At 37.6% G+C, this 26,747-nt stretch overlaps 1 protein-coding gene across 7 annotated transcripts in view; it reads right to left on the bottom strand.

Moving 5' to 3' along the window:
• Positions 1 to 26,747, bottom strand: part of peak1 (pseudopodium-enriched atypical kinase 1) — an 89,226-nt gene that overhangs the window by 39,346 nt on the left and 23,133 nt on the right. The window contains exon 3 of one of the 7 annotated variants that reach the window (XM_067500651.1): positions 11,449 to 11,574. The exons of the other annotated variants lie outside the window; for them this stretch is intronic. The gene's annotated coding sequence lies outside the window, so the exon portion shown is untranslated. The remainder of the gene's footprint in view (positions 1 to 11,448; positions 11,575 to 26,747) is intronic. 7 annotated transcript variants of the gene reach the window in all.

Genomic DNA, 26,747 nt, shown 5'->3' with positions numbered 1-26,747 from the left:
CGACAACTAAAAGATCTTTCGGTACACGCACAGGCAGTCAGGAAGAACCATTTTGTCTGGTACTTTGAAGTTATCTACCTTTTCAATACCAGAAAGCTGAATATTTCAGGCAAATAGGTTAAAATGGAAACTAAGGCAATAAAATAACTACATAGCTACATAGTTTTATTGGTTGCTAAAAAGTGCCAACGTTGTGTGCTAGGGTAAGACAAAAGAACATGAAATTATATATATATATCTCTCAACACTGAAATGTTTTTGTATTGTGCAAGCTCTGAGAGAGTTGTTGCAGTCTGACCTGGGAAAGAGCCAGTGCAAATCTCGGAGGAAACCAACCCCCCTAGCCTCCAGAGAAACATCAGCAGAGTGACAGGGCAAACACAGCCGGATGTGTCGAAGTGCTTTATATATGCAAAAACACCTCATACATTTATGGGGACACAGATTAAAAAAAAAAAAAAAAAAAAAACTCCAAAGAGATGCAAATACTGTACAGAGCTCCTTTGTAAAAAATAAATACTGGTCATTTAAGTACTTACTGAGTAGGGAAGCAGTGAATTACCTACATCATCCTAATAAAATTATTGTGCATCATAACAGAACTACTAAGAATATGCATGTAATGCAACTATTTTGAAGGTGTTTAACAGCATTTTTTGGGGAAAAATAAAACCAAAAAAAGACAAAATGATGTAACTTATTGCGTATAGTACAAGGCTGAAAACGAGGAAGAAGTCATTTATCATTTGCTGGTTGTGGAAAAAAAAGGAAATGCGCACTCAAAATTCATTTATGGTACAAACTGAAACATCCAAACCTTGAATTACTTGCACACAGCTGCAGCACTGTAGCAGGTCCATATTAATGTAAAATCCAGCTGTAGGGCTATAAATAACAAGCATGTCATGAGATTATTTTCCCCCTCTCTCTCACATTTTTCTCTTTTCTCTGTCTCTCGTCAATTTTGCCACACCAACACATAAACACACATGCATGCACTCATTCACTTTTACTCACTCGCACTCTGCAAAATCTGCTGTAAAACTGACACAGTGATTAGTCAGGGTCAGAATGGTGATGACTGTGACGAGCCCAAGGAGGGTTTACTCCCCCCTGACTAATAACCTCTTTGCTTCCACTCCCTCCCGAGGAACCGAGGCTTGTTTGGCACCAGGAAACAGTGAAGGTAGTATCACACTGAGAGCTGGATTTTCCTGGGATGCCAGTGGGGGTGCATTCTATTGAAGTTTTAAAAAGCAATGGGTAAGAAAGAACATCTCATCACTATTCTCGTAACATTACAAAATGTTTCATGAATACAAAATATTGTCATACACAAATACATAAACTGTAAAACCAATAAAAACAAGTGCAATTATTTGCTATTGGTGGAGGAGTAATTAACACAATTTGCATTATTTCAGCATAATATACAGTACTGCTAAAAGTCCACAATTAAAATAGCAATGCTATGAGGACCAAATTTATTCATTTCACATTTAATACAGGGCTTGGGGAAGCCATGTTCCACAGCCACAGCCCTGCTTGTTTTCTAACTATGCCAGCAGTCAATCAGAAGCTGGAGGAGCACTGGAGGAGCAGATAGTTGGAAAACAAGCAGGGCTCTGGTCCTCAAGAAACATGGGTTTCCCAAGCCCTGTAAATGTAAAATAAATATATTTGAGGAGCACAGGTTCCCCTTATTAGACAAAAGTTCCATATATAGGTAATATGTACACAGTAGTCGCACTGCTCCAATTTAAAAAGAAAAAAAAAATGTTTGCTTAAAGGCAATTCCTGATCAAGTTATTTCGTACTGCGAAAGGATCAACTTAGCATCCAGATGAAAAAGTTAGATGCTGAGCCAGGTCTACTAAGGTTACACTAAACACTTGAAAGCACGTTTTCGTGTTTTTAATGCTATGTACATACACTTCATTAGGTACACCTAATGTGCCAAAAATTCTACTTTTACAAGGTTATAATTTCTCAGCTTTTAAGTTAAAACAGTCAGAAAGATTATAAATGTAAATGTGTTTAGTAGTGAGGTCATAGTGGGTGGCTGAGTCGCACTGGAGTGCATTATATCCAAAGGCGGTTGTAATGTTTTCCCCTCCTCATTAGGGGGGGGGTCAAAACAGTAGAACCACCAGACTACTGTACATGGTAAAAAGATAAGCGGAAATTCTCAACCCAAATGTCTTCACTGAAGGACAATAGCAAATGAATTGGTCTCCCAGTAGCACAAAATTTGAATGCGGACAATACATTGAAGAATAATAATAAGCTATTAGAGTGGGTTTAAAACCTTACATTCACCACTAGCCCGAAGTACAAGCACAGGAAAAAATATGCAGAGTATATAGGAAGCTCCAAAAGACAAAAACAGCCTCAAGACAAAAGTGAAGCTGCTGGAAAAACTTGTCCTACTTTCTTCAAAGACGAATTGCCTGTTTTTGCTACAGCACTTGACTCTGGGAGAAATGAGAATGGTGAATAGACTTGATAACAGTTCCTAATTACATCCAATGAAAAGAAACTTTTTGTGACCGTAGAAATTCTCTTCTTTTGCACCATCATCGTGTTGGACTGTAGGCTAACCTTAACAGGGAGAAGCTTATTTACTAATTTACAAAATTTACTTATTTACAAAAATCTCTAGTTTGGAAAGGATTCACAGCTGGGTTTTTGTTTTATGTGAATGCAGGAGTTTTGTTCCAAAAAATATGCCAGACCACCTAAAATGCGACGACGAAGATACTAATAGTACTCATTAAAGTTATAGTATGAAACTTTAAAAAATATATTTTTATTATTTTTAGTATGTTCCAAAAGAGGTGCTGTCAACCTCTGGTCTTACCTGCCAAGTGCATGACAAACCAACGACAGCAGCAACTATTTGACACCAATAATCGACCCCAGGTGAAAAGCGCAGGAGCTGAAAGGAAGCAGATACTAGATGCCTGAGGGTAAGAGGCTTCGAAAGGGACAGTCTATGTACAATTTACTTTCTTTGTGCACACGGCGTACACCGACTCTGCTTTTGCCAGAATAAGTGTTTCATCCTCCTGGCTACCTTCAACCATCCGCAAAAATCAAGAACATCAAGCCTGATTGATCTCATCAAAAAAGACATTTCAGACACAAGAAATGTGAAATGGGGCAGATATTGGCAAACGCTGTTTGCGTTTTTTTGTGGCAGGGTGAAGAGATTAAAAAAATTAAAAATAATAGAGCATGTTCCTTTAGCATCACTATGACAATTCTGACACGTGCCATTATTAGTTCCTCTATAAAATATACAGTAACTAATCCCTGCAATATTTATAATTTTCAATATTTTTAAGTGCCACATTTTTTGGCACAACACAACTTTTTCTGTACAAACGTCCTTTCTCTAGCATGGGCCTTTCCCCAACAACTCAAAAGGCACCTGATTTATATTTTTAAAAAAGCACAGTGTTATTGTTTCCCAAATACAATACATGTATTTCTTCAAGCTCTCAACTCAAAAGAAAAGCATATGCCGCAGACAAAACAAAACAGTTATCTGGCGTTTTCTTGTAAAAGGTCAAATGCAGCATAAAGATTCTATTGTTAGTGCAGACAGTGTAACATCTGTGGTGGGGAGCTCTGGAGATTTTGCACATGCAAACAGATCAAGACCCAAATCTGCTCAGACACAGCAACACAGATGGCTTCTTTTACTCCGCTGGCACTGTGACATATGAAAACAAAGATCATTAGCGAAATAATAAGTGTGTGACAATGTTAGTGAAGGTAAGCCATCAATCAGTGGAATATTGTCCAAAAATGTAAAGCTGCACTATATTTACACTGTGGCTAAAATGACTAGTGTGAAAATAATTGTCTGGGAGGTTTTTCATTGTGGAAAATTGCCCAGACAATTACAGTATCATTGAACTTTGCTGATGGTCTGTGTTTAGTCTCTTCCCACTCTTTGTTTCGGTTTTATAGTCCATAACATTACTTATAGTTCAGTCTAACTGATGTCATCAGGGTCATTTCCAGCAGCAGGCAGATGTTTATGTTACAAACCCCATAACATAAGACAGTTCAACTGACCCTATACCAAAAAAAACAAAACAAAAAAAACATACAAAACTATTAAGATCCCTCTCGTTACCAGCTGAACATGAAACTGGTAAAGAAATACAGTAGAGGCTACAATAATGATAATTCTGTATACATATGTGCACTTGAGTCACATTGTGAGTTCTGTAGGTCTTTCACTTGTAACAAAATACTTCTACACTGTGGTAATTATACTTTTACTTCAGTTAATGACCTGAGTGCTCCCGGTTCATACGGATCCAAAACATTACTGTCCGTTAGATATCCATTTATATTTAAATACACCAGTGGTTACACTTATGCTATAGAATATAGACAAAATACGTTGCCTTCAATCATATACTAACAAGCGCACTGCAGTGTCTGGAGGTGTATCAGTATCACAATCTATCAGTCATGTCAGTGAGATCTGGAGCAGTGCAGAGTGTGAAATCAGCAAAAATAATGAACACAGCAGGGAAGACTGATCACAGCACGACTCTGGCCCATAGACAGTAACCAGACTCTTCTGGCATCAAGTAACAAAAATGTACCCTCTCAAATCAAAACAGTACCACAAATAAAGTTACAGACAGGCAGCTGCTGCAGAGGATAAAGTGAGGGTTTGGTAAGTGATTCATTTGAGTGTGCAGGCTACATGGGCAAACTAAGGACCACAAGAAGGCCCATGGTTCTTAAGGGACAGAAATGCAAATTGACAGGCAGACAAGTGCCTGGGAACACACACACCCACACGCACACACACACACACGACAGAAATACACTCAGCATAATAAATCATACCGCAGCCATTTAGTCTGAGTTGGAACTGGCTGGAACTACTGCTGAAACCTATGGATGACAGGAACAGGCAGAGAAAGAAAGATAAACAGTATGCTTGAGTGTGAGAGAGAGCATTGTGTTGGACTGCCTGAGGCACCATGTGGCTCATTTTCATTGTACAGGTATGGTGTTAAAGAACAGACATCAGATGTATTGGTTCCCTTGCAGTAATACCCACTCATATTAAAAAACAAACAAACGTTATTTTACAAACAGGGGCAACTTGATGCATATGGACTCTTATGCCTCAACTGGCCCTTGGATCAAATAACTAGGTAAGATATTGGCATGAAGTATGAGATGAGTGAATTTCCTGCATCAGGTCAACAAGTGTGTGAAGCATTTCTGTGGATAAATAAATGCATGTGCATATTTATATACTACTACCCCTAAATTAGAATGCAAGGACTGTTTAAAAGTGGTTTTCCAGAATAAATTCCATAGAATGAGAAAAATTAAACTTCAGTGAGCAGCTTTACAGAATCACCCTCATTAATCAAATGTCAGATTTATGGTACAATTAGCAGACTGGAGACTTTCCTTTCATTTTCTGTATAAATTCTGTTTATAAAGAATGTAAATCAGAATTCCAAACCCAACATAGAACATAGACTATTTTATTTAGTATTAACACAATGTGGTCGCCACAGTCCACTGTCAGACATTCATGGTTTCTATGGTTTTGTTTTTCCTCAGCTTAGCAAGACGCGAACATCCTTCTCATCCTGGTGCTGTATCCTATATGCTGAAAATAAGCTGGACAGTGATGAGTCTCCTAATAGTCTTGGTGGATTTAATGCTGACACCTTAACTGTCAGCTGCCTGACATTGTGTGCCCATTTGCTGTAGTATATGTTTGAGTTGTATTCGGAGACAAAATAGGTGGTTCCTTAATTGTTGTGAAGCAACCAAGGAAAGCTAAAAAATAACACAACCCCCTCCCCCCTCCTATGTTAGCAACTCCTGAAATGCATTGCAATAATTTATCTTAGGACAAACCATCTTGTTGGGAGAAAAGAAAAACCCCTCGGAAACCCCAGGCTTTTTATGGGCTTATTTAGCTTTAGACTGGAAGGGGATTTATAAAAATGTGAATGTGAACACTAAATCTCAAAAATTCCGAGGTGATAAAACTGTTGGGAGTACATTTCCATCCATATGCCTGTTATCATTAGCCATATAATAATCAAACAGTTTTTACAATCATGAGTGGTTATAGTATTTGGTCTGATTGTAGATCATTTTGGCTATAGTTGGCATAGTTGCAGATTATGATGGGCTTCATGCTTTATCTCTGAGTGTTTTTCATGTGCAGCTCATCTCTTTGTGTGATTAACAACTGGCATGCACACTCTAGTCTTCACTTGTACTTTATGTTCACACATATCATTTAATGTGGAGCATGAATGCACACAACTGTTTGTGTAACATTATTACATTGGAATAATGCAAATACTTTATGTGGTGATCCTGTCAGTCTCTTATGTAAGATTCATAACTATGCAGCACATCATCATTCAACCACCATGGCTCTGATGGCATCTAATAAGCATTTCAGCCCCGCTTAAGCACAAGCCACCAAACATTTAGCTTGTTGAATTATCAGTGTGCATAAGGGAAATTTACTTGTTTTAACTGACATGGGTGTCGCTTTTGTAGCTTCCTCATTAACTTAGTGGCTAAGATCTTAGAATAAGCTGATATTGGAACAACCATTAACTTTAACACTGTATACATTACATGAAAAAAAAAATACTAAATGACAGATTTAGGCTTTTCTATAATAACTATTGTTGTGAAGCATAAAGAATTAAACTATCGAACTGATTTAAAAGAAAGGGTTTTGGAAAATATAATCAAAATCACATTGACTGCCACTTACACTGTTTCCTAAAGAGAGCGCCCTCATACTCTGACCTGAGATAGAGTAAAATGATATAAAGATAAAAAAATATGGCCAAAAGGTAAATCCCAAGCTGTAATGGAATGTTTGCAGATTTTAAGCAAGTCTGTTTTATGTCCTACACATGCATTCCTGGTTAAATCTCCAGCTAAAGCTCACTTTGTTGTAAAAACAGGCAAATGACGGTTGCTTAGTTTTGAACCCCCATACTCTCAGAACTATATACACATGCTAGGAATTGGCCCATAGACCCTTAGCCCTACTTCCATTTGGTTAGCCAGAGCAGTCACTTGGCTTTGGGCAAGTATGACAGAAGCACAGTTACTGAATAACATGTTTTTTTGTTTATCTCCTCTGCCTACGCTTGGAATGTTGAAACTGACAGCTTTACAGTCATAAGCAGGATTACCAAACCCTTAGTTTATCACCACTCCCTCTTCAGGAGTGTGACACGTCTGTTTTGCACATTTCAGCTGACTTTAATTAAAGTGTGATATTTGCAGGTGCACTTCACCTGCGTCTCTGCCCCTGTAAATTCTGCTGACCACAAACCCTCTGTCACACCTAGTAAACAGCAGCTGGTTCCACTAGTCCATCTGCTACCTGTAAATTCCCTTCCACTGCACTCACACCTCTAGCATACTATTGGTTTGTCTCCTCTGAGAGGTGCACTTCCTGGACACTGTGTGTGTGTGTTGCTGCTTTGACACTATAATAACAGTTTAAATTTTTGTCTGGCACACACTGCTGTAAACAGGCTTTTAATTGACTGTCTGAGTGTTTTTTTCCCCCAGCATGATGGAGTGGCTTGAAAATAAATGTACTGTGCTACTGTGGCTGCTGTTTAGATGCTCAATATGTGTAGCCCATCTATGTCAATAGCTCCCTAAAGGTTTTATAAAATTCCCAGTGTGCTTATTGCAAAGCAGCTGCTAAATTTCTCTTTCTACTACCAAAGTAACAACAGACAAATTGTGTACCTTACCTTCAACACCACCTTTACTACCTTTACCAACCAGGTTTGAGAGCATCATTTGCTAATTTACTCTTGTTAAAACCAACTGCTGATATGCTGAGCTAATAGGTTACAGTGAAACCACTAAAATAAATGCAAGACAACAGCACAGCGATGGTGAAGAGAGAGAGAGAGAAAAAAAAAAGTGCAACAGACTGGAAATAAAAGCACCGGAATCCAAATCTACGCTTGTAACAAACAACTTTGAATGAGTCATTTGACCACAATTGCGCAAAATACCTATTTGCAATTGGGATTACGGTATATTGACATCCAGCATGAATTACACAAATGGCAGTCATGCAAAACATATCAACTGACCACATTCACCAAGCTAGATAATAGTTGCATATTGTTTGCAGGTACCAACACAATGTAATGACACTAGTCAACTTTTTAATCATGCTCTATATTTCAGCAGAACTGGATGGCTCAGTCAACATACCTATTTTATTAAAGTACAAAAATGTTATTTAGTTCCAATTATGACACTTAACTTTCTCTATTTTAAGGCATCATAATGCCAGCCTTTCTTAAGATGTAAGACCTGTGTTTTTCTTAAATACAGTTCTGGATATAGTATAAGTCTGTGGTTGAGTACAGAAACAGAAAGGATGCTTCTATACAACACCAGAGCTCAGGCAAAGACCAAAGACAAATTACTGTTTAAAATCCTGGGCTTAGTGACAGAGTCAACACCATACAGACAAGGAAAATGTCCCTATCAGAAAAAGAGTGACAGAAGTGACTTACACTAAACACAGGTCAGTCATCCTGGCAACATCCTGAATATGCAACGTACATACAGTCCATCCCAGACATCAAAATAGCGACTTGATCCTCCATATCATCTTTGTCATTTCTCCGTGTCATTCTGCTCAACCTTGTCCTTGTCTCCATAGCAACCATTGCCAAAACTCTGCATTTTTAGTGACAGACTGGGTGCTGCTGATAATGAACAATACTACAGTACTCCACTGTGACAACTACCACTGTGACTCTCTATTTAAGGGACAGACAACAGACAGCTAAGTCAGAATGGGGGAAAATCAAAGGTTGTAAGAAACTCGTTACAACTTGAGAGATTTCTTCAGATTTTAGAGGACATTACAGTTGCTCTTATGAAGACAATGAATGTGCTTCTAGTCTGGTCTTATGATTGATTGCATAATTTAATACAGTACTGGGCTACAATATAGTTCTGCCTGGGCAACACTAACACAGCTCAAAACCTTTAGCTAAGGCTTAGTGTCCATAGTGACAACAGGTCTTCATGTCTAGCCTGATTTAATTCTATTCTACATACATGGTACTTAGAGTATCTAATTCACTAAGAAATATATTTTAAAAAGTAGTTCAAAACTGGCATTCTGGTCAATCAAGAGTCTATTAGTATGGATGGCCCAATAGCACTTTTGCCAAGTACTTACTATTTATCAGAGAGTACGAAAATGTATCATTACAGGTACTAAACTGTTTCGCTTCTAGATTAAGTTGCTGGACAGTTAAGTCCAAGTTGGCAGCATAAGATTTGCTTTGGTGTTTTACTTCTCTTCTCAGACCTATCCCTATGTATGCCATCAACAGTAAAGCTGCATTGAACAGAAATCATTATTCATCATAATTCATCATTGTTCGCAGGCTTTGTCATATTATTCAAACTTAAAATTGCACTTCAAAGCACCAAAATGAGCCTGTGGGGTTTCCATCGAGCTTAAAATTGAGACTCCCTGAAAGTAGAAAAAATAAAATAAAATAAATGTGTGTGTGTGTGTGTGTGTGTGCGCGTGTGTGTTTATTTTGTTCCAAAATGAGAATGCAGCAATATAGAAAACACAAACCCTGATGAAACACTGTAGGAGAAGTAATGTAACAACACATGCACTTATTTTACCAGTGTTTTAAAAGTTAATACAGAACTACACAGCAAGATACATAAGTGAACCTTTAAAACGTAAAATGTATTAAGTAAACAAAGCAAAAAAGATTGTACATGCGTTACCTACAGAGTTTAGGGGATGACAAGTGTATACCGAAGAACTTCGGAAAAAAATAATAGCTGCTTTTAAGTGGTAACAGTCGTTTCTCTAATTGTTTCCAGAGTTGGAGGAGGCAGCTTCCAAGTGGTTTATTTCCCAGTTGTCACAGCGTGCCTTTATTTCTCTGGTTCCTCCGGTGGATGGAATGGCATTGTAACAGTCTGAAACCATGGCTATCAGGACCTCCAAATTAAAATTTGCCAGGAATACTTTGACAAACTGGTTCGTCAGGTTCTGGTTTATTTCCATTACCTTGAGAGTTACCAGGCATTCTTATCTCTCTTGCAGGTAAGATGCTATTACAAAATTAAATTTTTATCCAAGTATGTGAAAATGTCCACTATAAAACTCTGCAAAACTTTCCTGCATTGGGAAGACATTTTTAGTATGGCATCATGCCTTTAATTTACACACAATGTCCAGTGAAACATGTGAAATTAAAACAAAGCTGAATCCCAACTACAACCCTGCAGTGGCATAACCAGAGAGCAGACTGAAAACTGAATACTAATCAAACAAACTCTCTTTGGTAAGGCCTAAACGCATTAGCTACCACGCAGAGGTCTGTATCTTCCTGCTTAGAGCCGATTGGGGGAAATTGTGTTGGGCAGGGGTGGGAATATCCAAGATGCATATGGCAAAAATAATACCAAAAATCACCTTGTATTAACGTGACTGCTGAGCTGGTACTTCATATTCAGACAAATGAGAAAAGTATTAGAAAATCAATCACTTCCTATCCCAGTTTAAGTGCTCATTTCTCTCCTTTCACTTTAAAGTTCCATTATTATAGCCAATAAAAATCCAGTAAAAGAAACAAAAATGCTATTGGGTTGGATTTTTGTTTTGCCAACTGTAAAGTATTTAGTTGAAAATTCAGTACATAGACTGCAAACAGCAGTAGATGTAAACACATACAGTTAATCGTTTCCTGTGAGCATTTTAAAGCCATTTAAACACCAATTCAATATTATAACAAGGAAAATAAGCACACACTATTATGATATACAATAGAACTAAATAGGACATCCAAACATTAACATTGCTTGCTGTGTTGGAAAGTAAGGCTGATATAATGTTTTAGGAAAGTCACTGTGGTGTGTGAAGAGACGTGATATAAACATTTCAAAACTGTTTCACACCATCTTGAGCAAATTACCAGGTAACTATCAAAATGTAAAATTATAGTCCAGCATATAAGGAGCTCCCATTAATGTATTAGCCACCCTGTTCAAACCTACACACAGCTTAATTACAGTGTGTCCTGTCATTGCTGCAAGTCCTTCCTATGAACACACAATACTTAAAACAGAAGATCATATTAATTATGCATAGACAAGTCATGCGGTAGCAGTGGCCTGGGATTCTCTGTCAGACTTCGTCTAATCCGATCCTATGTACAATAATTTTCTGGGGATCTCTTAAGTCCTGTAATACCATTATGTCCATCTGTGTCTTTGAGCCTGTCAGTATGTTAGCAATCCTTTGCCATGCTGAGCACTTGTTGGCGCTTTGAAGAGCAGAAAGAAGAGGGCGATGGTAAGTATAAACAACAAAAGTGGCTGACTACTTACAAAGCAGCAGCGTGTATCCAATCAATGGCCAGGCAGATGAATGGGGGGAGAGAGCCACATGACAAAGTCAGGATGATGCCGGTGCATGAATGAGAGACAGAGAAGAAGGGAGGAACTGCTTGAGTGCTATGCAAGGAGAGAGGGAGGGGACAAGTACGAGAGTGGTTGATGTTAAGGGATTAACCTAATGAAACAGAACTGAGGCAGTTATGTGGTCAGCTTCGGCGAGTTATAAGATGGTGAAATTCTAACAATTTAAAAAAAGAGAGTTTGGAAAAACTAAAACACTCAAGAGGAAAGTAATTAAAGGAAGAGGAAGACTGAGACACATTTGTGTAGACATTCTTCTCTTTAGCAGTAGTAATTCAATTTCAGTCCATGCTCATGTCATTCAGGGCCATTAAGACTCCTCCTCCAAGAATGGGGGGAGGGGGAGGGAGGGAGAGAGAGAGAGAGACAGAGAGAGAGAAAATAAGAGAAAAATGAGAGAATGAAGTTGAGCTGAATCCTGAATTCCCACAGGGACCTATCAGTTTCATGATGCCTCTTAAACATACATTTTGTAAGCAAGACCAGTGCTGAGCAGCTGTCAGCCTCTCAAACATGAACCTAAACACAACCCAGTCAACTTCCAGCCTGCCTAGTCAAAATCTGGTAGATATTTTAATAGCCTAATGGTTTGTAAAGCAAGTAAGCCTACACAGTAAAAGTGACCTACCCTTTTTAACAACCTACTGTCAAACATAGAGCCAATCAAGCCTATCAGGAGGAGGGGAAGAAGGGGAAGTGGCACATAATGCCATATCACAGTATAAGAATATGTGGTACAAGTACTAATCTATAATTTTTGAAGAAGAGGTAGCAGTTCCATTTCACTCAACTAGAATTTAGTGGTAAATATTGTACCATTTAATCCACTACATTTATTTGACAGCTTTAGTCGCTTTTCAGATGCATGGTCTAAAAAATATAAATTTAGCTAATTTATTATGTTTATTATTTGATGGATCTATTGTGATTATGCAATACTCATCTGTCAGTACATAAGTAGTTTAAATCAGCTCATTTACACATTAATGCATCTATAATTATAATCCAGTGACATAATATATATTTTACACTAAAATAGACTATTTTACAATACTTTATTAGGCTACCTCAAGTATAATTTATTGCTAAAATTATTTTTCTACAGTGTTGTGATGTCCTACTGAAAAAGGTATCAATAAATTACATTAGCTTAGAGCTTCAGTTTCTGCCAGTTAGCGGTGGAGTTATTAGCTGATATGCTCTATAAGTACAGTACATACAAAGTATTCACCCACCCACATTGTTACTTTCTTCGCTGGGACCATCTGACTTTTTAACTCTGCGGCCATTACTAATCTGCTTTTCAAGAGCTTCTCCAAATGACATTATATGAACTCCTAAAGTTGAAAAACTCCTCAGGGTGATGTCATCTGGAGGAGCCATATCTCTAACTGTTGTATTGTACTAAATCTAATTTAACTACAAGCTTACTGGATTATTTCCTGCCAATATCTTTTATGCAGCTGTCAACAAACATAAAGCTCTTGAGCTGTATGTTAAAAAAACAATAATTAAACAATATAAAAAAAAAACAACAGAGGTTCCACAACTAATGTGTCTACTTTCCAATACTGCCGCCATAGTTGGTCCACTCTTGCCAAATATGCAAGACATTTAAAAGCAGGCAGATGCTATCAGCGACTATTTTCAAATTTAAAAATTGGAATTCTGGCTGTAGGCCTGCCAGCATTTATATGCCATTTCCAAGAATGAGGACAGACACATTTAATGACTACTATTTTTTCCAGTGTTCAAGTAGCAGTATTGAATTAACTTAAAAAGGCCAATTCCTATTGACCACAAAGGTACTGTGGGTGCAGATGTCAGTGCAGTTGGCATATTATGTGGTGAGGTCTATGCGGCCCAATCATCTGTGCAGACATGTGGACCATATGTCTTCTACATAGAGAGGCCATGATCCAGATTCAGAATTAAAAACAGGGCACTGGGGGTTGAAGTAGTCCAAGGACTCACAAGGGCATTGGATGTACTACCAGTGCTGGTGGTAGTTCATTATACTGTAACATTAAATGTGTAATTTGTGGCATGTACATAAACATAAACCAAGAATCTGAAACTTGATACAAACCAAAAAATAGATAAAAATCAGGAACAGACTTTGTCCGGACTTGCATTTTACACACGTAACCCACAGCGTGAGATAGTCACAATGAGAAAAGCTTGATTTCATGTGCGGTCAGCATGCACAAAAGGCACAACATGTAATGAAAAAAAAAAAAAACTTTGGCTGTGGAGAAACCGGGTGTTGTTTACAGCACATCGGATCTGTGAATGTATAAAAACTATGGGCATCATTAACACACCCAGAGCAGGACCTTGCAGGATGCTGCATGCACACGTTCATACACATAATATAGACTTTGTACGAGGGAGCTCGCAGAATAAAGTCTGGATAAATTTGGAGCGTCTCACCTGGATATTTACATTCTCGCATACACCACCTGCAGATCAAATCAGGAGAATGTCACACACAAAAAAAAAAAAAAAAAACATAGTTGATAGACGTACATATGACTTAAAACCTTTTACCCTTTGTGGTTGTCCTCTCAATAACTCAAGTGTGAAAGTATTACTGATCTCATCTCTCACTGTGACTGTGGGGCATAGCATTTGTATCGCATTTTAGCCAAGGATATATTCAGTACTCTATAAAAGAAAGACATTTGGATTATGCTGTGTGCTAGATTTATAAACAGCAAACTTGGGTGTTAATTGTGAAATTGTTTGAAATAATCTGTAGGGCTGCGTATCAAACTTCAATGCTTTTTTGGCACTGGCCAATTTGCCGTGACTCTATCAAGTATTGAAAAGTGAGTTGAGTGATAATGATTGACTTCATCCTTCATAACAATACCCAGCACTAGTAAATGGAACACGACAGGAATGTTAATGGATTACTTAATATCATCTATTTACAGATTCCACTGAACCAAAAATTAAAAAAAAACAAATGCCAAGTTACTTTTTGAAAAAATGTTTTCTCTTTCAGGTTTATGCTCATCCCATCAGGTGTGCCTGTGAGTTCTGATTCTTCAGTGACTTTCAAATTTCAATTCAATTCAATTCAACTTTATTTATACAGTGCCATTTTACAACAAAGTCATCTCAAGGCAATTACCTTTAGTCAACCGTCTGTGACCACATTTAATGTCAGATGGATTTGAAGAAAAAGGCCTGTGGTTTGTCACCATCATCCTCGTCCAACATGCCATTTAGTTGTGAAACCTTGTTTCGGCATGTTTGCATGTTGTATGCTCTACTTTTTGCATAAAGTCATGTGTCCATTTACACACGCTAACACCACTGAATCCTCAGCAAACATCAATTTCTGGTTACCGTCCTCACATATAAGTTGCCACATCTCCCACTTTGTCATGCTCATCTATCCCTCAAGTCTATCAGAGAGACTGAAACGATCCCTCACTCCTTTTTATTTTCCCGACTGGAAGAGTCAGGGACCTCAACCGAATCATCCATCGCTCTCTCCTTCACCTTCAGCTGCACTATACGCAGGCAAAAGAGCTGAAGCAATTGTAGCAGTCACTGTAATAACTTACTTTTGCAGGGTGTGTCCACAATAAGTGAGTGACGATGTTGGTCTTGATCTATTCGTCCTTCTCAATGGTGGCTTTTTTAAGAACAGCGATTAATTAATTTCCTTAATGAATCCTGGTATCATTAAAGGCTACTTGAATAACATTATTAAAACAGAATGATATAGTCAATCAATCAATGATTTCTATGACTAGAGGCTGAGAGTTCTCGCACCATAAAGTGCAGCTTGGTAGACTGTAACTACTTGACAGCTATAAAGCCCCTCTGATACTATGAAGGACACTAAAACTCACTCCAGTTTATTTTCGGTATTTTCCGACATTCCTAATTCATGTCTTGATGGGATTTACTGTATGAAATTGTCATGTGCCAAACATAATTTGGAGTGATTTTAACCCAAGTTCCAAAAAAACCAATAAGGTGTGGAATGCTCTTACCGATTACTGTACCCTACTCACATCCAGTCAATACATTGCGGTGGTTGTTAGGGGATTGTGTAGGATTCAGATTTGAAGAAAAAAAAAAAAAAAACCTTTAAATGTCTGGCTATGAGTAGATGTGTTGTTAGATACAATTTCTTCCTGTAAACAATTAGCTTCTTAACCCTCAGAGGAAACATGGAGAACTTTAGGCTCTATGATTACAAATTCAGTATGCATGGCATCACACCAGGCCAGTATAAGCACCAGTATCTATGGAGAAATAGAAGAATGTCCCAGTAATCTATCTCAAAAGAAGAAAAAGATGAAGAAGAGCTCCTTGGCTAGCTTTCGTCCCCCAGACAGTGCCTTTCTTTTTCAAACTTGCCAGCAAACCAGTAGGGACGTTCAACCCATTTCTGTTCTGAGCCCATCCAAACTCGCTCTCGATAAGGAGCTGGTCCAGGAGGAAAACGCTTTCCAACAGCAAAGGACAGCATAGGGGAGATAAGGCAATGCTGCGTGATCAGAAAGACATTAGGAAGAGAGGAAAATAAAATATTTGGACAATGATCAAGAATGATGCACTCAGCAACAGGCTATTGTATTGAAACGTGTAGGCATAAAAAAGAAAAAAAGACACAATAAGTCACAAATTTAGATATTATTAGCCAGGGCAGGAATGTTGTCTTTTGCCACATACTAACTGCTTCAGATGAAGCCTTGAAGCCATTCTCTGTTCTTTTTTTACATTCAGCGGAAATGTCTAAGAAGGATAACACGGGGTTGTTAAAACTCCCACACTACAAAACAGTCCAAAAGTTTTATTCTTTCTGTCTCTCAATGCCACTATCAGTGCATAGCATTCTGCTGTGTTTTCAATTTGCCCTTTTTCTTCAGCTGCATAGCAAATAATTATTAACAGGATCAAAGCATATAAAAGGGCTTTTGCGTCGGTGAGGTTAAGCTTGGGGAGCCAGGTGACTGAAAGTGATAATGGCAAAGCAGTGAATTGTTTTTGTCCTCATTGCTCAGTGCTGGAATATCTGAATTCAGCAATTAATGCTGATGGAACTAAGAAACCCTAAATTATTCTAAGGAAAATCCATATCTGCTGGGGCTTTTACAAAGTTGAGAGTTTTCTCATGATTTCAGTACTTGCAACATAAATAAACTCTGACCATAGCAAGAATCCATTAGTCATTTAAAATTCATGTAATAATAAAAGTGAACATTGAAATATCCATTTAGAGGCAAAATAGAATTGTCAAAGATATGTAGTCAAACATGACAGCCAAGAAAATTTTAAATATCAGCAGTGTGTCTACAAGAAATATTCTTCCTCAAGCAGGCCATCATCTTTAGCAAGCTCATTCTATGTCTAACCGACTGACTATCTTTGCCCGCTACGAACAGTCACATGCACATAACTGCTGTGGTAGCTTGGTATATAAAGTTTTAAAGCATTAAAATAGATCAGATTTCCACCAGCCAAGATGGACTAGGACAATTTAATGCTTGACAAGTGTATGTGGATACTTTGAGACTGTTAATAAATGTGATCTCCACTGCTACTTATAAGTAGTGTGCTAAGTAGTGTGCATGGGCTATGTTTCGGACCCATGGGTCCTGTAATCAAGCTAAAAGGTTGGTGACATGCAAAACCACTGACTGACAAGATGGCATTCCTTCAGTGGATGGCTTGTTTGTAAAACCAAGGAGGGGAACATACATTCCAGGATAAGATTCTAGAGTGACAGTTGAACTGGCCTTGAATAAATCAAAGACTCTTTGTTTGCATGTCAGGTCGGGCAAGACAATGACTCTAAAAAGGTGTCAGAAGTGTCCTTGAACATTTCTGCACACCCTTCAGGAAATCCAGCTTTACTGCTGTTGGATGGCAAATATACCTAAAAGTAACAGTCAACTCATAGACTTGGTATTCTATGGTCAGAATCCAAGAAATTCGGAATAACAAGACACACTTTATTTTACCAGACCTCTGATAAAACTTTGCTAAATTTGCTTAAACATAGATTGTTATGGCTTATTGCAAAACAAACATTTAGAAAGATGAGAAATCCAGAGTCATTAGAAAGAGGTTAATAGAGTTGCTCTAGGCTGTGGAAAATAAGGTAAATATTTACCCAACTGTGGCAAAATGGTTATGAAATGAGTAAAAAGATTTGCATGTATTCCTTGCTGATTGTTGAAAAGCCTGAAGTGGAAAAACTAATAATTTCCTAATGAGTTGCAAACCCATGTAAGTTATGACATAAAAAAATATGGACGTGTATGTTAATAAATGAAAGACAAATAACCGGAGGCATAATTACGATGATAATATTGGTATGGATGAGAATATAAATGGTATGCTGGTTAGAGAGGTGGTCTCTAAAATAAGTAGTAACATGACTAGTCTTTGACTGTAGAAAATATAATTTTATATCATGCCATGTTGAGGGATGAGGGCGCCATTCATATATATGGAATCATCCCCTGAGATTCATAATGTACTTTGGTCATTGTTTCCTTCTACTGAAACAGAAAAAGACAATAAATTATAAATGTCACTGTCATACATAATTTACATTACAATTGCATTGTGCCTCTACTTGTTAAAAGCATTCAAAATGACTATTTCCGATGGCCGTTTGACACTGTTAAATACCAACAACCAAAATGGCAGAATACCTTCCAATTTAAGGGCAAAGGACAGTATTAGACAGCAAAGACTACCAGTCAGCCCCAACACATTTCTCTGAGCTAGAGGAGAGCATCATATCATAGACTATTCCGAAGAGAGAGATATCAATAGCCTAACTTGAGAAAATATAAGGTTTAACAGGAAAATGTTGTGTGGCTGTTCTGTGAGAGCATCTAGTACGTTGAAATAGATGATGATGTCACCCTGTTCCATGTATCCACAGGAACAACACACTTAACAATTAAAGCTTGTTGCACCAGCAGCCCACTGACAAGCAACATTTCATAGTGAAAACAAATGAGCATCATTAATGTTTAATACTGGTGAACTGATACTGCATTCAGATTCTAATAAACTTACATTTAGTCATTTAGCAGACGCTTTTATCCAAAGCGACTTACAAGTGAGGTACAAGGCAGCAAAAATCTAAGTCAAGGAGAAAACATCAAAGCAAAGTCCTATCAGAAAAGTGTTCATAGTTCACGAGATGCAAGTACGAGAAAGAGCAGAAAGGATTGTTTTTTTTTAAGAGATTTAAGTGCGTAGGAAGATGCGGAAGAGTTCTGTTTTCAGCAGTTTCTTGAATATTGGGAGAGAGTCTGCTGAGCGTGCAGAGTTTGGTAGCTCGTTCCACCATCGTGGGATCATTGCGCTAAAAGGTTTTGCTCGTTGTCTTCTGTGCGGTGCTGGGACCACCAGACGTCGTTCGTTGGCAGACCGCAGCGGGCGGGAAGGATTGTAGGCCTGAATGACTGAGTTGAGGTAAACGGGAGCTGTCGAGTTAACCACCCTGTGAGCAAGAGACAGAGCTTTGAACCTGATGCAAGCAGCTACAGGAAGCCAGTGCAGAGATCTGAAGAGCGGTGTGACATGGGTCTTTTTTGGCTGATTAAAAATGAGGCGAGTTGCTGCATTTTGGAAACTTTGTGAAGGCAAATCTGACGGAACATTGTGGTGTGTTCGACAGTCCTCACCTCTTTTGACACCTCCTCTGCCTTGTTGTCACTCCACAAAGGTTTGACAATCCATATCATTTGATTGTTCTGCTTCCTGCCTACAGATCAAGATTAGTTGTGTTCAAAGATCACCGGCTTTTGGCCTGTCCCTTACGGGGTCACCACAGTGGAATGTGTCCCACACGTTGACTTGGCATTTTTTACGCCGGATGCCCTTCCTGCTGCAGCCCTCCCATTTTATCTGGGCTCGTCACCAGCACTAAGGTGAGACTTGGTGGCAGGGCAGGGTGACCCCCTGCATCCCAAACCAATGTTCTACCACTGATCCACCAGACCTCTAATACTGTCACTTGCACAATGCCATTTCAGCTCTTTAGATTAATGTTTATTTGTTATAAATCAGTATGCTGCTGTATATCATAATCACGTATTGCACTGTGAGTATTTTGACACTGATGAGGGTTCTCAGTGAACACTACAAACTATCAGTCTAAGTGTGACTTCCTGTTTAGCTAACTGACGATATGAAACAGAGAGACCTGACTCAAGTTTGGATATTTTCTTTATGAATAGACTGTCAGTGTTCAATTTCTTATAATCTAGCTTGTATCAGTGCGTGCAAAGGTCTTGGGCACTTTAAGTGTTTAGATCAATGTTATCTATCCCAAATTTATTTGCAGTAGTTAAATAGCCCCAGGCAGTAAGAGTTGTAAAGAACAAGCTTCAGTGACTAAAACAATGAGACCTTTAATATATGAGACAGTCTTAAAGAGCTGTGATTTTAATATGTCAAAAGTGGTATACTATTTTGATTTTTTTTTTTTTAGTTTACTATTACAAAGCTAAGTCAAAAATAAATAATATGCACAGCATTATTTTTTAAAGCATCCTTCGTTCATTTATAATGCCTAAAACTTGCAGTATACACTGCACAGAACTGTAAATACAGTACAATTACATTCTGGCGGTTGATTCTGGGGAGAAATTAGTATTTCAGGAATACATACCAGATTGCATATTTGTTATAATTAGGTCAACAGAAGCACAATGTTAAATCCCTGTTAATATAGAAGGTGAAATATAGTAGTGTACGATGAACGATGTACATACTGGACAGTCTTGACATTAGTTCCAACACATACCTCCTCGCAGATGTCACCTTATTCCACATTTCATATCTATTTATCAACCCCTCTTTTTTTTTTTATGTTAAAAATAAATAGTCAGAGCTGACATCAGCTAAAGAGAAGAACATCCTGATTAGCTCAAATTTTCCATTTCCAAAAGAACTTCTCATTTTTGTACATGAGCTCAGCACTCTGTCCCTATACAAGCTGTAAGCATTTCAAATATCCTCTAATGTGGCGTTCACTGAAAACAAATACTCTCGATAGATCAACTTTCATGAAAAGGGCAGATTTTAGAGAAAAATGAATACCCAGTGTGTTCCTGTCAACAACAGTTGGGGGTGCTCACAGGAAGGGGGGGGGGGGGAATGACAGGAAAGCAAGAGAAGGGTCAACCGTGGCTGCTAAATACATAATAATGCCTTCTGCATAGCCTGCTTATGTTCGCTTCCTGCTCCAGACTGATTGCAGCAGGTCTCTGAGGGCCTGTTTTAAGACAAAAAAAATTCTGATAAGAACCTATGAAGGACCCTTTGCAAAGGGCAGACACACAAGAGGGAGAAAAAAAAAAGGCATAAACAAAGAGTCAGGAGTAGAGATGCAAATAGACTTAGGAAATACAAAATAAAATGTCAAAAACAGCTTTTGTTTCTACTTTTGTGGAAAAAAGGAGAAGATTTCCAAAATGTTTTCAAGTAAACAGCAAAAATTTACTTAGAACATATTACTTTACATTATTTAATAAAAAATCATTTCCGGGCGTATAAAAAAAAAAAAAAAAAAAAGAAAAAAGGTGACACTTCTAAAAAAAACAAAAAACATCTGTGGTATATGTATTTGTACATACAGGCAGGAGTGTTATTCCCCCACTTTTATTACATCCAAATTAAAGGGAGCCTACACTGTGGGATTGTGGATTTAAAGAGACAGTTTTAACAGGAAAAGAGATGCACCAACAGGTGCAGAGATACCTGCAGGTACCATGTGTGTTTTGGATGGTTATTCAAAGTAAAATATCCTCCTTCATAGGATATTTGACAGAGATCACGTTTTGTAGAGCTGCTCACAATGAGGCAAAAGGATTAGTTAGGTTTATTTTACTAGCTAGTTTATGTTAATATTTAAAATCATTTTTATGTAGTAGTTTGTTTACTACTCATCGACTTTAACCACGCCATAGCCATCCCTGCTCTGGCAGTTTAATATAAAATAACCTACTTTGGTTTAAAGATTGTATCTGTGTTTGTCAAAGCACCTTTCACTTCTATTTCAATGAAAATAGCGATCTGCGCTCAATGATCAACCGAATTTGAAGCTACTCCATGAATATTTGTTTTGGCACATTCACACAGTATAAATTGGAAGGCAGCTGCAGCTTATGTCTGTAAAAGTTGTTGAAGGACACTATTCTTCAGAAAGCTAATGTCAGTTACATTTATATGACAAACAGGGCGAACACTTCATAAAGTTACCATGAAGTGAGGACACCATCAAATGAAAACTAAAATGGCCTGGTCTCGGGTTCATTTGAAATCAGACCGTGGACACTTTAAGGTCGTGCAGCGCTACAATTTGATTTTATGCAACCGCATAATGCATTTCACTGGCCCAATCATAGAGCTTACTTGCCGTGTGATGCATTAATGTCAAGCCTTGCCTGTAGGTTGGTGAAACTGGTGTGGGAATACTTTTCACAGTTTTAACATTTAACTGAAGCCTTCTGGTGCATCTGTGATGGTGTAATATTACTTGCCAGAGGTCAAAACTGGGATAGCAGTGACTACTCATTTGCCGACACAGCTGACACAGACTTGTTGTAGTGAGACACAGTAGTTAAGTCTAACTGCATGTTATGCTTTAATTTTGATTGTGATTTTACACAATAAACACAAAATGCAAATGTTTTGACTCTGCTAAATGCCATGCTCGGCTCAATTTAACATATACGTGAAATTTCACCAACATTTTACTAATAAGTGATGAACGTGTAGGTTTAAATTCAAAGCTCAAGCTATTGAGCTACTGTCTTTGTCATTTGCTGAATATTTATAAAAAGTCACATGGCCAAGCGGAATATTTTGACCTTCATAATGAGCAATACGTGACCGTCATCACAACGCTCGGCAAGATATCAAAATCCATCAGTGCTGCTCCTAATGCAGAGAAATTAAGTCATTAAAACAGTGATTGATGGCAGTCCATTCTGAGTTGTACTGCCTCACTCAGTAATATTTATAGGGTGTCAGGCCTAATTAGCCCTGTGAAGTATAACTCGTATTAATCAACAGGTACTAAGTAATAAGGGTGGCACTGGTAACTACACTGGTAACTATCATAAAAGCGGGACTGTGGATTGAAGTGACACTGTAAATATAATCTAATAAGGCAGCGTGGAAACATAAACACCTGTTGGATTACAGGGCTAGCAAAGGTGAGCTCACAAAGGGAGCTCATACAGTAATCCCTGTATTAAAAACTTGTGCAAATTGTTCAAACCCAATGTAAATTCTGTTTAGCGGTGACTTTATCCTGGTTTGTAGTACTGTACTCTGATGATTGCACGTGTGTGCCAGTCTGTGGAGAAATATTCCTACTCCACCAGCCCTGCATTCCATCAACAGCTGAGCTTGTGAGAGACATGCAGCAACAAGACACCCCAACACAGTCAGAACCAAGGACCAGGCAATGAAGCCTTTAAGAACCGTATCACATTGCAACCTGAAAGGGTTTAGGGGATTCATAACAATGTTGCTCTGGACTGCTTTGAATTTCATGCTTTGAAATGTCATGATGAGCTTACACCACTGCAGTTTTTCATAGGGCATGTGACAAACATCATTTGGAATGTGAAACTGCCTCTTTTATTACAAGAAAAAACACTTAAGGAGAGATCTAAATGGGTTACACGCAGAGGGTAAGTGACAACGCAATAAGTAAAATAATATGCATATAACATGTTAGACAAACCACTGTGGTTACAACGTCTTCTCAGGGAATCCATGCACCATTTTGTAATTATTCTCCACCATTTCAGAGTTAGTGTAGATTAAAAAACCAAGCTGCTGCTGCAAATTAGAGCACAAAACTTAAACTAATGATCCTTGAGCAGACAAGTTAGTTCTCTACAAGTACAACACAACATCACTGTAAACAATTAACAATTACCTACTTCTCGGGAACTAGCTTAATACACATTGTGTAACTTCCATTTCTGAAATTAATCCGGACATTAATTATGTATCTTAAGTTCAATTAGGCCATCTAGGCAGTAGTGGATGGTTAAATGGGGGGTGGGGGCATAGTCCTGAGAAAGTCTTTAAGTAGTATGGGCAACAAAAAAGTATGGTCTATAATTAGTATGTATACCACCTGAATGAGATTCCAAAAACAAAATTATCTCTAAGTTTTGGTAAATAGAACAGGATTTGTAATTGTTTTTGAATTTATAATTTATAACATTTACACCACCCAAGTTACCCAAAGTACTGAAGACTGAAGTAGCATATACGTGACATTTTTTACATACAGAAAAAAAAAAACCTCTTTCAACTTTCTCTAAAGGTTCCACAGTGATATATAATTATATGAATTATATGCTGCAGCATTTTATTCCTGTTACTGTTACAAACTGACACAAGTTGACAATACTTACTCATATTCATTTAAATACTTTAACCTATACAGTTACTTAAACATGACATTTAACTGGGACCAAGCTGCCATGATCTGCAGTTGTGAGATTCAGCACTGACAGATACCACTGTGGAAAGAATAAATGTGCTGCAAATTAATTGCACTGGTGAGGCTCCTGGATTGAAGGGTGAGGGAAGAATTTATATAGTATTTGATGTAAACAGCAAGAACATCAGTGCTATTAAAAATGTAAAGCTGAGGGTCATAAACTAGCATTTAGCCCTTATCAGACTGGCTTTGTTGAATTTTCCCCACAAACAAGGACAAAACAAACAAAAGGCATATTTTCCTCCACAAATTCCCAGGTTCACCACTCTGTCCTAAGTATTTCTCATTCTTTCTCAGTTACATGGCTTCAAGTGTTAACATCTTGATTACATTACAGGCTCTTTTGGTTTCAACCATGTCATGAAGAGAACATACTTGATGTGTGATAGTCAAGCGAATCAAGTACTGCAATCTATTGTTTGGTCTATTGTTCACTTCAAATTTAATATAATCCTCAACTAATGCGTTGCACTACATTACGGTCATGTTCTCTCTCTCTCTCTCTCTCTCTCTCTCTCTATCTATATATATATCTATCTATCTAATATATATCTATATATATCTATCTATCTAATATATATCTATATATATCTATCTATCTAATATATATCTATATATCTCTCTCTCTATCTCTATCTCTCTCTCTCTCTATCTCTCTCTCTCTCTATCTCTCTCTCTCTCTCTCTCTCTATCTCTCTCTCTCTCTATCTCTCTCTCTCTCTATATATCTCTCTCTCTCTATATATCTCTCTCTCTATATATATCTCTCTCTCTCTATATATCTCTCTCTCTATATATATCTCTATCTCTCTATCTCTATCTATCTATATATAGATAGATATTTTTTTTTTCTTTCCCCTCAGGGGCCTCTAATGGTAATGCAGGATGAAATACCACGTCACATCAAATACCATTAACTATGATATTGCTCTGTAACAGTCTGATATTTATAAGTCTACCTACCCGTTACAATGTAATCTTCAAATAAACTCTTCTAAAGTTATGCATAATTTATTTATTTTACATTTTCATGTCCAAAACAGTCAACTGAAAAATGATTTCTGCACAATTATAGACTATTCTTTTGGTGAACTAGAGCAACTGATTAAAATACAAATAACAAAGCAAACAGATCATACTGAGTTGGGTCATTTTACATTTAAAGGAATGCATTAGGGTTAACGTGTGAAATCAATCCGTTTTAAATCCATTAAATTCCTGGATTGTTTTTTTTCCTGTAGGGGATTCTAGACTTTAGTGAGCAAAACCTCTAGGGAGAATTTAGGCTCCGAATGATTGGCTTAATTTGTGCAATTTTCACAAAGAATGATGGGAATTGGATACGGTCACATTAACAAAAAGGAGAGACAGTAAGTGACCAGACTAACATCTGTTTACAGGCTGACTGATCTATTGAGGCAATCTACCGCCAAATGCTGTGTTCTTCCCACATTTTCTCAAGCCCTTGGTTGGCGGCATAACATGCACACAGACTGTAAATTATTCTGCATGAGAAAGGCTAAATTAGATTGCAAATGATCACTAACAGCAGGGAGGAGTGATGGTCAAGGAGTGGGTTCTCACCAATCTATGATGCCAAATATGCTGTACAGCAGACATAAAAGATGACCCATTAGCTCAGAGGCTCAATTTGCACTCTAATCAATAATGTGTCTAGTATTTGTGCTTTTTTCCTGCTAAGTGTAATGCCTGGCTTCCATTATTTGACATGGAGGCTGTGTGTACATATGGGCTAAGGCTGCACAATATTGGAAAAAGCTTACATTGCAATATATGTTCTGACTGCGGTATATGTTGCACTATTAAACTAACAGTTATTATCACTAGATGATTTGATTAGCTCAATTTATAAAGAACCGATCGTTCTAATATGACAGTGCTGTCAAATTCATTCTGAATATAAATATGAATAACAAACCGTACGTCTTCTTAGAGGTAGTCATGCAAGGAAGTTATGTTAAGTATTCGAAGTATTTGAATCAATTTTAAAATGTAGTTTAGTCTTGGGAAATAACACAGGACTAGATAAGGGCAACAAGAGCATTTTCTGAAATCATTGATATGAAAGCCAAAAAAAAATCCCTCTAAAATTTGAAGCATAAAAAAACCAAGAAAATAAGGAAGTTTCCTTTAACATGAAAATATACATCAGTGTAAAAGTGGCACGTTACACGAATCACTTTATGTTCTGACAAATGTCAGACTTTGGTACAAAGGAAGGATTCACCCCACCTTTCAGGTTGGCATTAAGCTGAAAAAACATGTAATTGAAGGTGGGATGATCCGTCTCTTCACTCACACCAACCAAACTATATTGGTTTGAGCTAGTATTTCTATAGGGTTAAAGCTTAATGTATATAATCCCTCTGTCACATTGATATTCAATTCTGTAGTTTGATGCGATTCAACATCATTTTTAGTTGAACCTACTGATCAATTGTTTTTTGTTGTTTTGGCTTTTTTTTTTTTTTTTTAATGAAAATCCATGCAAGTTTGCTTCTGGCCAAAAAAAGTACACCATCATACACTTATTTTTACTTAGCCCATAGTCCTTCACAACCCCCTTCCATTTAAATAAGATTATACACACATTCAAATGGGTAGCCTCTGGGCTGTCAATAAAACTGATGTGCATAAAATGTGTTGTAATTTAATTCACGTA

This window comes from Channa argus, chromosome 4 (genome assembly GCF_033026475.1).
Source record: "Channa argus isolate prfri chromosome 4, Channa argus male v1.0, whole genome shotgun sequence".
NCBI classification, from domain to species: Eukaryota; Metazoa; Chordata; class Actinopteri; order Anabantiformes; family Channidae; genus Channa; species Channa argus.
This window is presented reverse-complemented; position numbering and strand designations above follow the sequence as displayed.